General features: G+C 39.1%; 1 pseudogene; it reads left to right on the forward strand.

The window, feature by feature from the left end:
- Positions 1-14,240, forward strand: part of LOC100952487 — a 143,660-nt pseudogene extending 129,420 nt beyond the window's left edge.
- Positions 14,241-14,278: the final 38 nt, after the last annotated feature.

The following is a 14,278-nucleotide window of genomic DNA, read 5'->3' on the forward strand; positions in this document are numbered from 1 at the left end:
TGCTGCATAGTATTCCATGGAATATATATACCACAATTTATTAATCCATTCATGGGTTGATGGGCACTCGGGATTCTTCCATGACTGGGCAATTATGAATTGAGCTGCAATGAACAATCTGGTAAAAATATCTTTACGGCCAAATGATTTTTGGACCCTTGGATATACACCTAGAAGAGGAATTGCAGGATCAAACAACAGGTCTACATTTAGATCCCTGAGTAGTCTCCAAACTTCCTTGCAAAAGGAACATACTAGCTTGCATTCCCACCAGCAGTGCAGAAGTGTTCCCTTTTATCCACATCCATGCCAACATCTGTAGTTTTGGGATTTTGCAATGTGGCTACTCTTACTGGAGTTAGATGGTATCTCACCGTAGTTTTGGTTTGCATTTCTCTGGTGATTAATGATGATGATCATTTTTTCATGTGTTTGTAGACCATGGGCCTATCTTCTTCAGAGAAGCTTCTGTTCATGTCTCTTGCCAACAATGAATTGGGATGATTTTTTTTTTTTTTGTAATAAGTTTGAGTTCCCTGTGGATTCTGGTTATTAGACCTTTGTCAGACATATAACTTGAAAAAATCCTCTCCCATTCTCAGGGCTGTCTATTTGCTTTACTTAGTGTGTCCTTGGCAGTACAGAAGCTTTTTAATTTGATCAGATCCCATTAATGTATTTTTGATGTTGCTCCAGTTGCCCAGGATGTCCTCCTCATAAAGTATTCGCCCAGGCCAATTTTTGCAAGCATTTCCCCTGCACTCTCTCTAAGAATTTTTATTGTTTCATGTATTACATTTAAGTCCTTTAACCAGTGAGTCATTTTTTGTTAGAGGAGAAAAATATGGGTCCAGTGTCAATTTTCTACAGGTTGTCAGCCAATTCACCCAGCACCATTTGTTAAATAGGGATGCTTTCCCCCAATTTATATTTGTAATAGGCTTATCAAACATCAAATGATGATAAGTGTCTGTGTTCACCTCTTGTTCTCCAATTCTGTTCCATGCATCTTTCTCTCTATTTTTGTGCCAGTACCATGCTGCTTTGATCACTCTCAATTTATAGTATAGTCTGAAGTGTAGAAGTGTGATTCCTTCTGATTTGTTTTTATTTCTGAGTAATGTCTTGGCTATTCGAGGTTGGTTTTTTTTCCATATAAAACGAAGTACTAATTTTTACAGGTCTTTAAAGTATGACAGAAGTGCTTTAATAGGGATCGCATCAAATCTGTAGATTGCTTTAAGTAGTATAGCCATTTTAACAATGTTGATTCTTCCCAGCCATGAGCATGATGTATTTTTTCATTTGTTAACATCTTCAGCTATTTTTTTCTTAGAGATTCATAATTCTCTTTATAGAGCTCTTTCACATCCTTAGGTAGATATACTCTCAGATAGTTCATCTTCTTTGACACTACTGTAAAGGGAATAGAGTCCTTGATTGTTTTTTCCCCTTGATTATTGTTGGTATATCTAAAGGCTACAGATTTGTGAGTGTTAATTTTGTATCATGAGACGTTGCTGTATTCCTTGATCACTTCTAGGGGTTTTGTAGTTTATTCCCTGAGGTTTTCCAGACATATAATCATATCGTCTGCGAAGAGTGACAGTTTGACTCCTCTGGTCCTATTTGGATCCCCTTGATTGGCTTCTCTGGCCTGATTGCAATGGCTAAGGCTTCCATTACAACGTGAAAAAGCAGTGGAGACAGTGGTCATCCTTGCCTGAGTGGAAATGATTTCAGTTTTTCTCCATTCACTATGATATTGGCTGTGGGTTTGTTGTAAATGGCCTCAATCAGTTTAAGAAATGTTCCTTCTATACCTAAACATTCTTGTCTATTTCCTAAGCATTCTGATCAAGAAACGATGCTGGATATTGTCAAAACCTTTTTCTGCATCGAGAGAATCATATGGTCTTTGGTTTTCAATCTGTTTATGTGATGTATTATATTTATGGATTTATGTGTATTGAACCATCCTTGGGACCCTGGGATGAAACCCACCTGGTTGTGATGTATAATTTGTGTGATATGTTGTTGGACTCTATTTGCTAGGATCTTATTGAATATTTTTGCATCAATATTCATTAGAGATATTGGTCTATAGTTTTCTTTTCTTGTTGTGTCTTTTCCTGGTTTGGGTATCAGGGTGATATTTGCTTCATAGAATGTATTGGGAAGTATTCCTTCTTTTTCTATGTTTTGGAGACGGTTAAGTAATATAGGTACTAGTTCCTCTTTAAAGGTTTGGTAGAATTCTGATGTGAAGCCATCTGGTCCTGGGCTTTTCTTTTTGGGGAGATTTCTTATAGTTGATGTTATTTCAGAACTTTTTATAGGCTTGCTCAATATTTCCACTTCTTTCTGGCTACATCTAGGAGGGTGGCATGTTTCCAAGTATTGATGTATTTCCTTCAGATTTTCAAACTTCTGAGAATAGAGTTTTATGTAATATTCATTAAGGATTTGTTGTATTTCTGAGGTGTCTGTTGTTATTTGGCCTTTATTATTTCTGATTGATGAAATTAGGGATTTTAATCTTCTACTTCTGGTTAGGTTAGCCAAAGATTTATCTATTTAAATGACATTTTCAAAAAACCAACTCTTTGATTGGTTGATGTGTTGTATGATTCTTTTGTTTTCAATTTCATTTAGTTCTGCTCTAATTTTAGCTATTTCTTTTCTTCTGCTGGGTTTAGGGTTGGAATGTTCTTCCTTTTCCAGTTGCTTGAGATGTTCCATTAAGTTGTTGACTTCCTCTCTTTCTGTTCTCTTGAGGAAGGTTTGCAATGCTATAAATTTCCATCTTAGGACTGTCTTTGCTGTATCTCAGAGGTTCTGGTAGTTCGTGTCTTCATTATGGTTTTGTCCCTCAAATTTGGTAATTTCCTTCTTCATTTCATCTATGACCCAGCTATTATTCAGCATGAGGTATTTAGTTTACACATTTTTACATGCATATGCAAATTCCTGTTGTTACTGAGTTCAACTTTTATTCCTTGATGGTTTGAGAAAACCCAAGGAATGATTTCTATTCTTTTAAATTTGCTGAGGTTAGACTTGTGACCTCAAATGTGATCGATTTTAGAGGATGATCTGTGGGCTGATGAGAAGAATGTGCATTCAGTTTTGTTAGAATGAAATGTTCTATAGATGTCTGTTAGATGCAAATGTTCAATGGCTAAGTTAAAGTCTAAAATTTCTTTGCTTAGCTTGGTTTTGAAGAGTCTATCCAACACTGCCAAAGCAGTGTTAAAATCTCTGACAATAATGGTGCTAGAGGAAATAAAGTTGCTCATGTATGTTAGAGTCTCTCTTATAAACTGAGGTGCATTCTGGTTGGGTACATAAATGTTGATCATTGAAATCTCATCATATTGAGTGTTGTCCTTAACAAAGATGAAGTGACTACCCTTATCCTTCCTTACATTGATTGGTTTAAAGTGACCAATTATATCTGTGAATAAAACTGCAACATCTGCTTTTTTCTGATTTCCATCTGGCTGAATTATAGATGACCATCCATTCACCCTGAGTCTATGTTTATCTTTTAAGGTAAGGTGAGATTCTTGAAATGCAGCAGATGTCTGGTCTGAGTTTTTGTATCCAGTCGGCCAACCTGTGCCTATTTAGAGGACAATTTAAGCCAATCACATTAATTGAGAATATTGATAAGCCAGATAGTATTTTGAGTATCGAGTTTTTTTAAAATCTAGTGGATGTTTTTAATCCTTTCACCACTGTGGAAGTTGGAGTTTGATCAAAAGTTTCTGAGTGAATTTACTTTGGTGGTGGAGTATTGCACTGTTCATTTGGAGGATAGGTCTGAGGATATTATGGAGAGCTGGTTTAGTTATGGCAAATTTCTTCAATGTGTGAATGTCATTAAAGTATTTAATTTCTCCATCATAGATGAAATTCAGTTTAGCTGGATACAGGATCCTGGGTTGAATGTTATTTTGTTTCAGGAGATTAAATGTCGATGACCACCCTCTTCTGGCTTGAAAGGTTTCAGCAGAGAGATTTGCAGTCATTCTAATGTTCTTCCCCTTGTAACGTTACGGTTTTCTTACTTCTTGCAGCTTGCAGAATTTTCTCCTTCATCTTAACTTTGGCAAAGCTAATTATAATGTGTCTGGGAGAATTTTTATTTGGGTTGAGTCTTGCTGATGTTCTGAAACTGTCTGCTATCTGGATTTCAGAATCTCTTGTCATGTCTGGAAAATTCTCTTTGATTATTTCATGAAGCAAAGCATCTGTATCCTTTGCAGAAACCTCATTACCTTCAGGTAGTCCTAGAAGGTGAATATTAGATCTCATTGAATTATCCCAGAGATCTCTGAGAGAATGATCCGTTTTTGATCTCCACTTTTTTCCCTCATTGAGCATTTTGGGAGCATTTGAAAGTTTTGTCTCCAATGTCAGAGATCCTTTCTTCTGCCTGCTCCATTCTGTTACTGAAGGATTCTACTATATTTCTCAGATGTTTGAGGGCTACAAGTTCTTGTCTCAATGTGTCAAAATCTTTGGTGATTTTGTCTTTGAATTTGTTGAATTCTTGAGATAACATTTGAATTGCTCCTTGAAATTCTAATTCCATCCTTACCTCCATTCTGTTGATCTTATTTGCTATCCAAATTCTGAACTTGATTTCTGACATCTCAGCCATTTGTTTATGAATGGGATCTTGTGCTGTATCTGCCATATCATTCCTTGGGGGTGTGATCTATTCTGATTATTCATGTTGCCAGAGTTTTTCTGCTGATTTTGCCTCATGATTGTTTTTCACCATTGGTTAGTTTGGCAGGTAAGGGGAAATTAGATTGGGAGTTCCTGAGGTTGTGGTTAACCAGCCCTTTGTCAAGGATTTGGTACTGATGATTGCAGCTTTTTCCTTATAGCTATGAAAGGACTTGTACATTATTATTACAGTCTGAGGTTGAGGAAACCTGCTTGGTGTGGTGGGATTAGGTGGCTCTGTCCTATATTCTGCTGGTTCTTGTCAGATCCTTGTGGAACAGTGATTCTGGTGAATTCTTAGCTATGGAGAAACACAAGCAACTAAGACAGCCCATCCCCCATGGACAACAAGTGGAAGAGGAAAATGAACCCTTTCCATTACCACACAACAAGGGTAACACCTGAGAAGGTCCTTCGGTGATTGGCCCAGGTTAAGAGTTCCAAACCAACTGACCCAGTCAGTATGAACTCTCAAGTGAGAGAGTTTGAAAGGTCTCCAGCAACTAGATGGTAGAGATCTACTGGATGCTGAAATTTGGCTCACTCTAGTGGTCTGTGGAGACAAAAAAGCTCATCCAGTAGCAGAATTGGACCATGGGGCTGAGTCTCTTTCTCTACTTTGCTCTTCTTTCATGCCCAATCACTGATGACCCCCACAGGTCCCTCCAATAAGTAGATGTGCTGGGGGTTCGTGCCTGTCAGGGTCAAAGGAAGGTCAATGCCCCCACAGCCTGGCCACCACCCTCTGCTACCAGCCAGCTGGGGGAGCTGAGACCTGCCTGCTCAAGTGTTCCACTCACCTGTCACTGGTGAGTGTTTCACTTGGACTCAGTCTAATCCTGAGGGTAACAGTCAGCAAATGCTTTTCTCCCTCAGCCATGGTGCTTTTGCCCCTGCTGCTCTGAAGCACCAGTATCCCTATAGAGTGAGTTCTGGTTTCCTCTGGGAGTCCTCAGATTTGTGGAGATGTCTTTCCAAGATTAGACCCTACTGAGATGGCTCTATTGTTGCTGGATCTTTGTGGGAAGTGACCCTGTGCAGCTCCCAGGTGACTGACACAGCCAGGGAGTTCTGGCTGTAGGAGCAGCTCTCAGAGTGTGGGGCACATGGATCCACAGCAGGGATCTGGCAGTCCCTGGTGCCTGGTTACTTCGGCAAGGAGAGCAATCTGCTCACATCTCTGGTGGGGCGGGTGGGGGATGCAGAGGCAGGGATGGCATGGGGAGCAGGGCACAGGAAGCATGGTTCTAGCAGGCTCTGGCCAGGTGGTGGGCAGGGTGCTTGGTCTAGCAGGAGTGAGGGGCGTTGCTCTTGAGCCTCCTCCCACAGTCTCTGCAGGGGTTAGGCTTCTGGTTCATCAGGCAAGGGGGAGAAGGGTGGACTGGAAGTTCAGAATGGCAGGGAAAACATTAGTTCAATTTTTCTGCCTGGTGAGAGAGTGTTCAGAGTAACAGCATGGTCCATCTGGGGAAGTAGACCCACTTCTTACAACTCTCACCCGTGAGGCGAGACAAGAGGTCCTTAGTTCCCTACTCACCTGTAAAAAACCTACAGGAGCAAATGAAGAGAAAAAGAAAAAAAGAAAAGGAAAAGCGTAACTTTCTTGGGGGAGGGGATGGACACTTTTGCTTTGGGATGAATTTTGTACCTGAAGTTTGCTTTCTTGGAGTTGCAGCTTTCCTCAGCAGAGGTGATCTGCAGATGTCACTCTTGGTTTGACTCCCAGTCTTCAGCTTAATTGGGTACTTTCTGGACATTATCCTTCCCTCTGGATGAGAGCTTCTTTCAGAGGCTGGCTCCAGTTAGCCATCTTGCCCCTACCCTCGATTCAGTTGATCCATTACTGTATTTCTTGATCACTTCCAGGAGTCTTGTGGCTGAGTTTCTGGTGTTTTCTAAGTATACAATCACATCATCAGCAAAGAGTGACAGTTTGAACTCCTCTGCCACCATTTGGGTGCCTTTAATATCCTTTTCTTGCCTAATTGCATTGGCTAAAATTTCCAGTACTATGTTGAATACTAGTGGCAATAGTAGACATCCATTTCTGATTCCTGTTCTAAGTGGAAAAGCCTTGAGGTTTACTCAATTCAATGTGATATTAGCTATGGGTTTATCATAGAGGGCGTCAATCAGTTTAAGAAATGTGCCACCTATACCACCTATACCTATTTTATTAAGTGTTCTTGTTAGAGAAGGATGCTGACTTTTTGTGAAATGATTTTTCTACATCTACCAAGATGACCATGTGGGACTTCTTTCTTTCTGTTTGTAAATGTGGTGTATCAAACTGATTGATTTCAGTATTTTGAAGCATCCTTGCATCCTGGCGATAAATTATACATGATCATGATATACAATCCTTTTAATGTGCTGATCAATTTAATTTGCTAATATTTCAATGAGGATTTCTGCCTCGATGTTTACTGGGGACATTGGCCTGTGGCTTCATTTTCTTGTGGTATCTTTGGTTATCTTATGAAGGTTATGATGACTTCATAAAATGATTTTGAAATTATTCCCTCTTGTATTCTTTGGAAGTGTTTAAGAAGCATTGTCATTAATTTCTCTTTGAATATTTGGTAGAATTCACCCATGAAGCCATCTGGTTTTTGATTATGGATCCAATATGTTTATTTGTTATTGATCTATTCATGATTTCTATTTCTCCTGGGTTCAGTGTTGGTAGGGTTTATGTTTTTAAGAATTTATCCCTTTTTTGCAGGTTACCCAATGTTGGTGTACAATTGTTAATAATAGTTGCTTATAGGCCCTTTTATTTCTGAGGCATGCATTATAATGTCCTCTCTTTCACTTTTGATTTTATTTATGTGTGTCTTCTCTCTTTTTTCCATATTTGGTCCAGCCGTTTGTCAATTTTTTTGATCTTTTCAAGAATCTAGGTTTGATGCTTTTCTTTACTTTTTTTTCCATTTGACTTATTCTCTGTTTAACTTATGTCTGCTTTAACCTTTATTATTTTCTCCTGGTATCTTTGAAATTTGTCTTTTTGTCTTTTTCTAGTTCCTCCAAGTGTAAAGTTTGGTTGTTTATTTAATAATATTCTTCCTTTTGATGTAGGCATTTTTTTTTGGCTATAAATGTTCCCCTTAGTACTGCTATCACATTTATTTAAGGAAAACCATGACAAAAACATGTCTAGAGGATAGAAGATGATAAAAGATGTTGCAGGTGGAGATGAGAGAGTGGTTACAATCTATTTAGACAATTTATCAGAAAAGCATTTCTGTGAAGAGCAGTGGGTATAGGAAATGATAGGTGGTGGTGAAATATCATCAAAGAAAGGTATTTGTTGAAAATTGAGGACTGTGAAGCATAAATGTATGCTAATGATAATAACCGCCAGAGGACGAGAGTTTGAAGATGCAAGAGAAACTGGGGTGATCTATAGGGATTAAAACTTTAAAAGCATGAGAAGTGAAGACTAGATCAAGTGGGCATGCCCCAAGTTTTATGTTTCTCATCAAAAACATGCTGATAACCTACATCCCTGTGCACAGCCAAAGTGAGATAAGAGATTGTCAAGGCAGAGAGACATACAGAACATGAGGGGATGAGGTTGAAGTCCATGAGATCCAGGCTGAATAATGGAGATTACTATAAACTGACTTATTCAAATTTTGCAAATGTATTGGATATGGATTACCGCATGCCATGCATAGTTCCTGGCATTTGTGTGAATCTCTGTGTGTGTTCAAATGTTCAGAGGAAGATGAATATGTGGATAGATCCCATTGTTAATAAAAAAAGAAATCCCTAATCTGAAGCAGATCATAGTCATGTGAGTGGTATTTGGGGGTATGTAAGGAGCAGAACAGTCAAGTGAAGCAGTGCCCATATTGCATTATGGTTCCTAATTGATCCTTGTCCCAGAAAACTGGTCTTGTTCATCCCAACAGAGAACAACATCCAAGTAAACTTGAGATCCCCTGAGAGGGATATGAACCACAAAAGAATCAGTAGCAAGGTGTGTGTGTGTGTGTGTGTGTGACACACTACCTTTCCAAAAGCAGACTGGGAATCTCAAGAAGACGCTGGATATCAGGAATATGGGGAAATGTTAGCATGATTCCTTCCCGTGTAGGGCCTGGCTATGGATATGGGTGGTTCAGTTGGAAGGAAAATGGGGTTAGCTGGAGTTTGCTAGACTTTGGGGTTTCAGGACATGGGAAATAATGCATAGTATTGGGTCCCAAAAAATGAGTCTAGGTCTCTACAAAGGAGCTTCCAGAGACATATTGAAATAATTGAGCTGATTTTGTGTTGTCTTTCATCGTTAAGTTCACAAATTAATGCTGTGGGACAGACATCTCACTTCCTGCCTCACATTGTGCTTGTCCACCCTCTGAAATAAGGAGCCAATTCAAAGGAGGTAGTTGGCTACTCAGGGCAAGAGGGCAAAGAAGGGGCCTCTCATGACACTGGGTGTTTTCCAAAAGCAAAAGACTATCAGAAATCTCCAGGTACAATGAGCAGTATTTGGGTGATGGGCACACTTATAACCTATGCACTATAAAAGTGAGAAGATAGGCATATGGCCTACAGATATATGAAAAAATGCTCACCATCCTTAATCATCAGAGAAATGCAAATCAAAACTACTTTGAGATATCACCTAACTCCAGTAAGATTAGTCCATATCACAAAATCCCAAAACCAGAGATGTTGGCATGGATGTGGAGAAAAGGGAACACTTCTACACTGCTAGTGGGAATGCAGACTAATACGTTTCTTTTGGAAAGACATCTGGAGAACACTCAGAGAATTAAAAATAGACCTTCCATTTGATCCTACAATTCCTTTATTAGGTATATATTCAGAAGACCAAAAATCACATTACAATAAAGATATTTGTATCAGAATGTTTATTGCAGCCCAATTCATAATTGCTAGGTCATGGAAGAAGCCCAGGTGCCCATCAATCCACTAATAGATCAATAAACTGTGGCATATGTACACCATGGAATATTATGCAGCCCTAAAGAAAGATGGGGACTTTACCTCCTTCATGTTTACATGGATGGAGCTGAAAAATGTTCTTCTTAGTAAAGTATATCAAGAATGGAAGAACAAGTATCCAATGTAAACAGCCCTAATTTTAAACTAATTTATAGCTTTCATAGGAAAGATATAACCTAATTATAGCCTTAGAATATGGGGAGGGTGGAGGGTGAGGGGAGGGCCGGGGGGTGAGTGGGTGGTGGGAGAGTGATTGATGGGGTCACCTCTACCTCTATGTTTATCTTACAAGGGTACAAGTGAATCTTTCTAAAAGCAGAGTATGAATGTCTTAATAACTAAGAAAATGACATGAAGACTACATTAACCAGTTTAATGAGAGTATTTTGAATTGTGTATGAAAACAACACACTGTACCCCATGATTGCATTAATGTACACAGTTATGATTTAATAAAAAAAAAAAGAATGAAAGCCTTCAGACATGCAAAAAAAAAAAAAGTGATCCATGTAACCAAAAACATTTGTACCAGATTAATATTTTGGAGGAAAGAAAAAAAAGACATCACCCACTTCTGAGTCTCCTAAGGTCCTGGTAGAACAGAGGTAGGGCAGCAAGCAGGAGTCCTAAAAACTGGTTCCATGGTCTTTGCAGGGGTCACTCAGGCCACAGATTAGATGAGGGTGGGGTTCTGTCCTGTATGACTTTACTAGAGGGGATTAGGAAACTCTTGTGGGGCCAGAAATTCTGAAATTGACCTGGAATTTACTTTTGTCATAAAATTGAGATTTCTGGAAAACTCTCATACTATCATGCATGGTAGAGGGTGGAGAATAGGGAAAGTTGTGGGAGGGAATCCTAGATTCCATGGGCATAGTTTGGAGGATAAATAAATTTGGGATAAGAAGGAGGCTAGGGGACAAGTAACCCTATATCTCCAAACCATGCAGGGGCATTGTGTGGTTGTAGAAATTTCAGATTCACATTGAACCCCCCACCACCACCTTTCTGTCTTCCTCCACCAGTTGGTGAGGGGAGGGCAGGGTAGCAGGAAAGAGAATGTTCTTTGTAGTCACTGAACAGGAGCTGTGTACCTTGGAGGAAGACACAATACGCACATTTCCCTGCGTTTCTCTTTGTCTCATTCTTAGCCCCTAGTAACCATTAGTTCTAGTTGCCATGGAAACTGAACCTGAGTGCCTGATGCATTCATAGAACTGTGAGAGAAAAGCAGAGTCTGTCCTTATTTCAGTATTCACCTGTTTACCACCTGTACTCTTTTTGCTTTATTGGATCATGACAATACTAGTATAATACTGAATACATACAATCTACATATAATAAACCAGTTATTTGCATTTTTTATACTTTTGCTTAGATTTTTAATTTATTAATTCCATGGTATGTCTTAATTGTCTTGTTAGAAAGCCTGTTTTGCTTTGAACTAAATTGTTTTGCACCAATAAGTATATTATCAAAAGAAATTTTGCATTACACGGTAGTGGAAATCTAGCATCATTTCTCATAAATGACAGGTGACTGTCAAAACAAATTTAAATGAAGCAAAGTACATCACTTTATAAAACGATTATGTATGTCTTAAGTTTTTAAATGGTTCATCCAAATGTTGCCCTTGAATTCATTTTGTATAGTACATGGGTATAATATTGGTAGATTTTTGTCAATGTGAGCTCATCTTCTTTAGCCCAATTCCTTTTGGATATATAGCAAAAATTTAATTTCTGCATTTAAAAAGCTGAGATTAGTGGTTATTATCCCTTTGTACTGCCTGCCCTTGTAGAAAAACTTACTGTGTGACAGGATGGCCATCATCATACATATTTTGAGTCATTATATCTCTTTTTAAAATTTCAGATTAATATGATGGTACAAATGTTTAGGTTACATAGTTTTCATTTGTAAGGTAGTGTTTAAGTTGTAGTCCAGCCCTTCACCCAGGGGGCATGCTGAATATCCTCACATTGTGCACATTAGGTGAGATCACTATACCATTTAGAATGATGAGAATTGGTTTGTGCATGTTTTCTTTATCAAAGTACAGTGTACATGGATTCATTAGTGATCTGGACAGAGGCCACGTTAATTTCTTCTCTAATCCCCAAACCTTGAAGTATTTAGCCAACACAAACTTATCAATAAATGTTTGTCAAATACGTTTCCTCAAATTTTGGCAAATTCTGTTTCTACTTTCTGGAATGTCATTCCCACAGCTGTCGTGACTATTACACTTCAACTCATTCCTTAAACTTGTTGCTAGTGCTCCTGGAACCCTCGGAAGTTATTTTTATCCTTCCCTCTGTTCCTGTCAGAAACTGTTTAAACACCTATCATAAGTATTATTATTTTTGAGGTCTCTCCCTCTCACCAGACTCTGAACTTTTCAATGGCAGTTATTATTTCTACTTTATACTTGTGACAGCTCTTCAAATTTTATAACACCTTTCCATTATATTGGAGAATGTCACATGGTGGATCTTCTTTTCAAACCCGATTATGATTTCTCATGGTAAAAGGGAGCCTCACCATCCAGCTTGTATGTCATATGATACCTCAGCATCAGCTCCACCGTTAGAACCCCACCAAGCTCTTTTACAGTCATTATATTCTGGAAATTGCTAAAATAAAAAAGTGTCACCTAAGCCTCTTCCTTCTCCCATGTTTCAATCTCTGTATTCAAGGACTTTGTTACCTACTGGAAAGACCAAGTATGCTTTGTACTGTATGGAAAAAAAATAGAACTTCAATATACCTTTGTTCCTTAATCAAACTGTTTCTGAGAAATATTTGAGTTCAGAAATTATCCTGTTGGCCTTGTATCAAATCTGCTTTTGGAGAAATTTCATCTAAAGTTTTCCCAGACTTCTTTGACTTCCTTCTGGCAGATACAAATGAGGAGGGAGATGGTTAGGAAGGAGGGTGAAGGGAAGATATGGGAGATAAGAGGTGTGCAAGGTAACATTTTATCAACTCCTCCAATTCCTCATTCTACTTCTTACAGGTGTCTCTACCAAGCCACCACCTAGAGAAGACAACCTAGAGAAAAGAAAACCTACCAGACTCAGCCCATCAACATCCCCATTAGTCTTTGAGGTTTACCAAAGTTAAATACCTTGCTCAAGCTCATTTAGCTCATTCTAGGAGACTAGTATCACTCAGAAACCAAAGTCAGGGAATGATATCACAGAAAAGCATAGTAAAGAAAAATATCCTTTATGAATAAACTTTAAAATGTCCTCAAAAAATCAAAACCAGAGATCGGAAGAATAGATGTTTTTAACTGATTCAATTATATACTGTCCAGAGGAGACACACTTTATTTCCAAAGGTAAAAATTGTTTGAAAATAAAAGGATGGGGAAAAAAGTATATCATGTAACCAGTAACAAAAAGAGAGCTAGAGTAGCTCTATCAAAACATTTTGAGATAAAAATATATTTCAAGACAAAAGTTGTATTTGAATACAAAGAAGGATATTTCATCATGATGACGTGCTCGATCCTTCAAGGGGATAGGATAATTAAAAACGCATATGCACATAATCACAGTATTCAATAATACATGAAGAAAAAACTGACAGAACTGAAGAGGGCAAGATAGAGTTCAACAGTAATACTCAGAGAATTCTGTACTTCACTTTCAATAATATTAGGAAAATGATTCAGCAGAGAACAAGGGAATCAAGCACATTGCCAACATTATGAGAAAGAACCAAAAACATCCATAGAGCATTCCACTCAACAACAGCAGAGTACACATTCATCTCAAGTGCACATTGTCCAGGATAGACCATATGTTACACCATTACACATGCTTAAGAACTTTAGAAAGGATTAAAATCATATAAATTATGTTCCTCATCCACAAAGAAATAGACTGGAAATCAAGAATGAAAGGATAGTGATCCCGGCTGCCAGCCGCCGCTCGCCCGCCGCCATGCAGCTTCTTGGCTGGTGACAGTTACTGCTGTGGGAGCTGGGGCTTCTTGCCCAGGGCATGGAGGTTGAAGAAGAACACGGTCACTTAAGGTCCAAGGAGTAGCCTGCTCACACTCCCCATGTGGGGGCCGTGTACCTGAGTGAGGAGGAGCCCCCGCATGACCTGATGGGCCAGGACGTGGCCACAGAAGAGACTGATGTGATGCTGGACACCCACAGCGATCGCATGGTGATGCTTTCTGTGATTCCTGGGGAGGCTGAGGATAAGTTGAGCTGAGAGCCCAGCGGTGGCATTTGTGGTGCTGGAGGAGGGGAGTACTCGAGGTGCAACTTCTGAAAAAGCCTCTACTCTCTTGACAGTGCGGTAGCTCACTTCCCTGACAGAGAAGAGGAGTACTACACAGAGCCTGAAGTGGCAGAATCTGACCCAGCCCCCGACAGAGGACTCTAACAACACTGAAAGTCTGAAATCCCCAAAGGTGAACTGTGAGGAGAGAAATGTGACAGGATTAGAAAATTTCACTCTGGAGGATTCTGGGAAAATGGCCGACTGGAAGCAACCCTGGTCAGAGGCTCCTGAGCAAAGGAAGAAAAACTGGTTGG

The sequence above is a fragment of the Otolemur garnettii genome, unplaced genomic scaffold, assembly GCF_000181295.1.
Source record: "Otolemur garnettii isolate 467f Iridium unplaced genomic scaffold, OtoGar3 scaffold00287, whole genome shotgun sequence".
Classification (NCBI taxonomy): domain Eukaryota; kingdom Metazoa; phylum Chordata; class Mammalia; order Primates; family Galagidae; genus Otolemur; species Otolemur garnettii.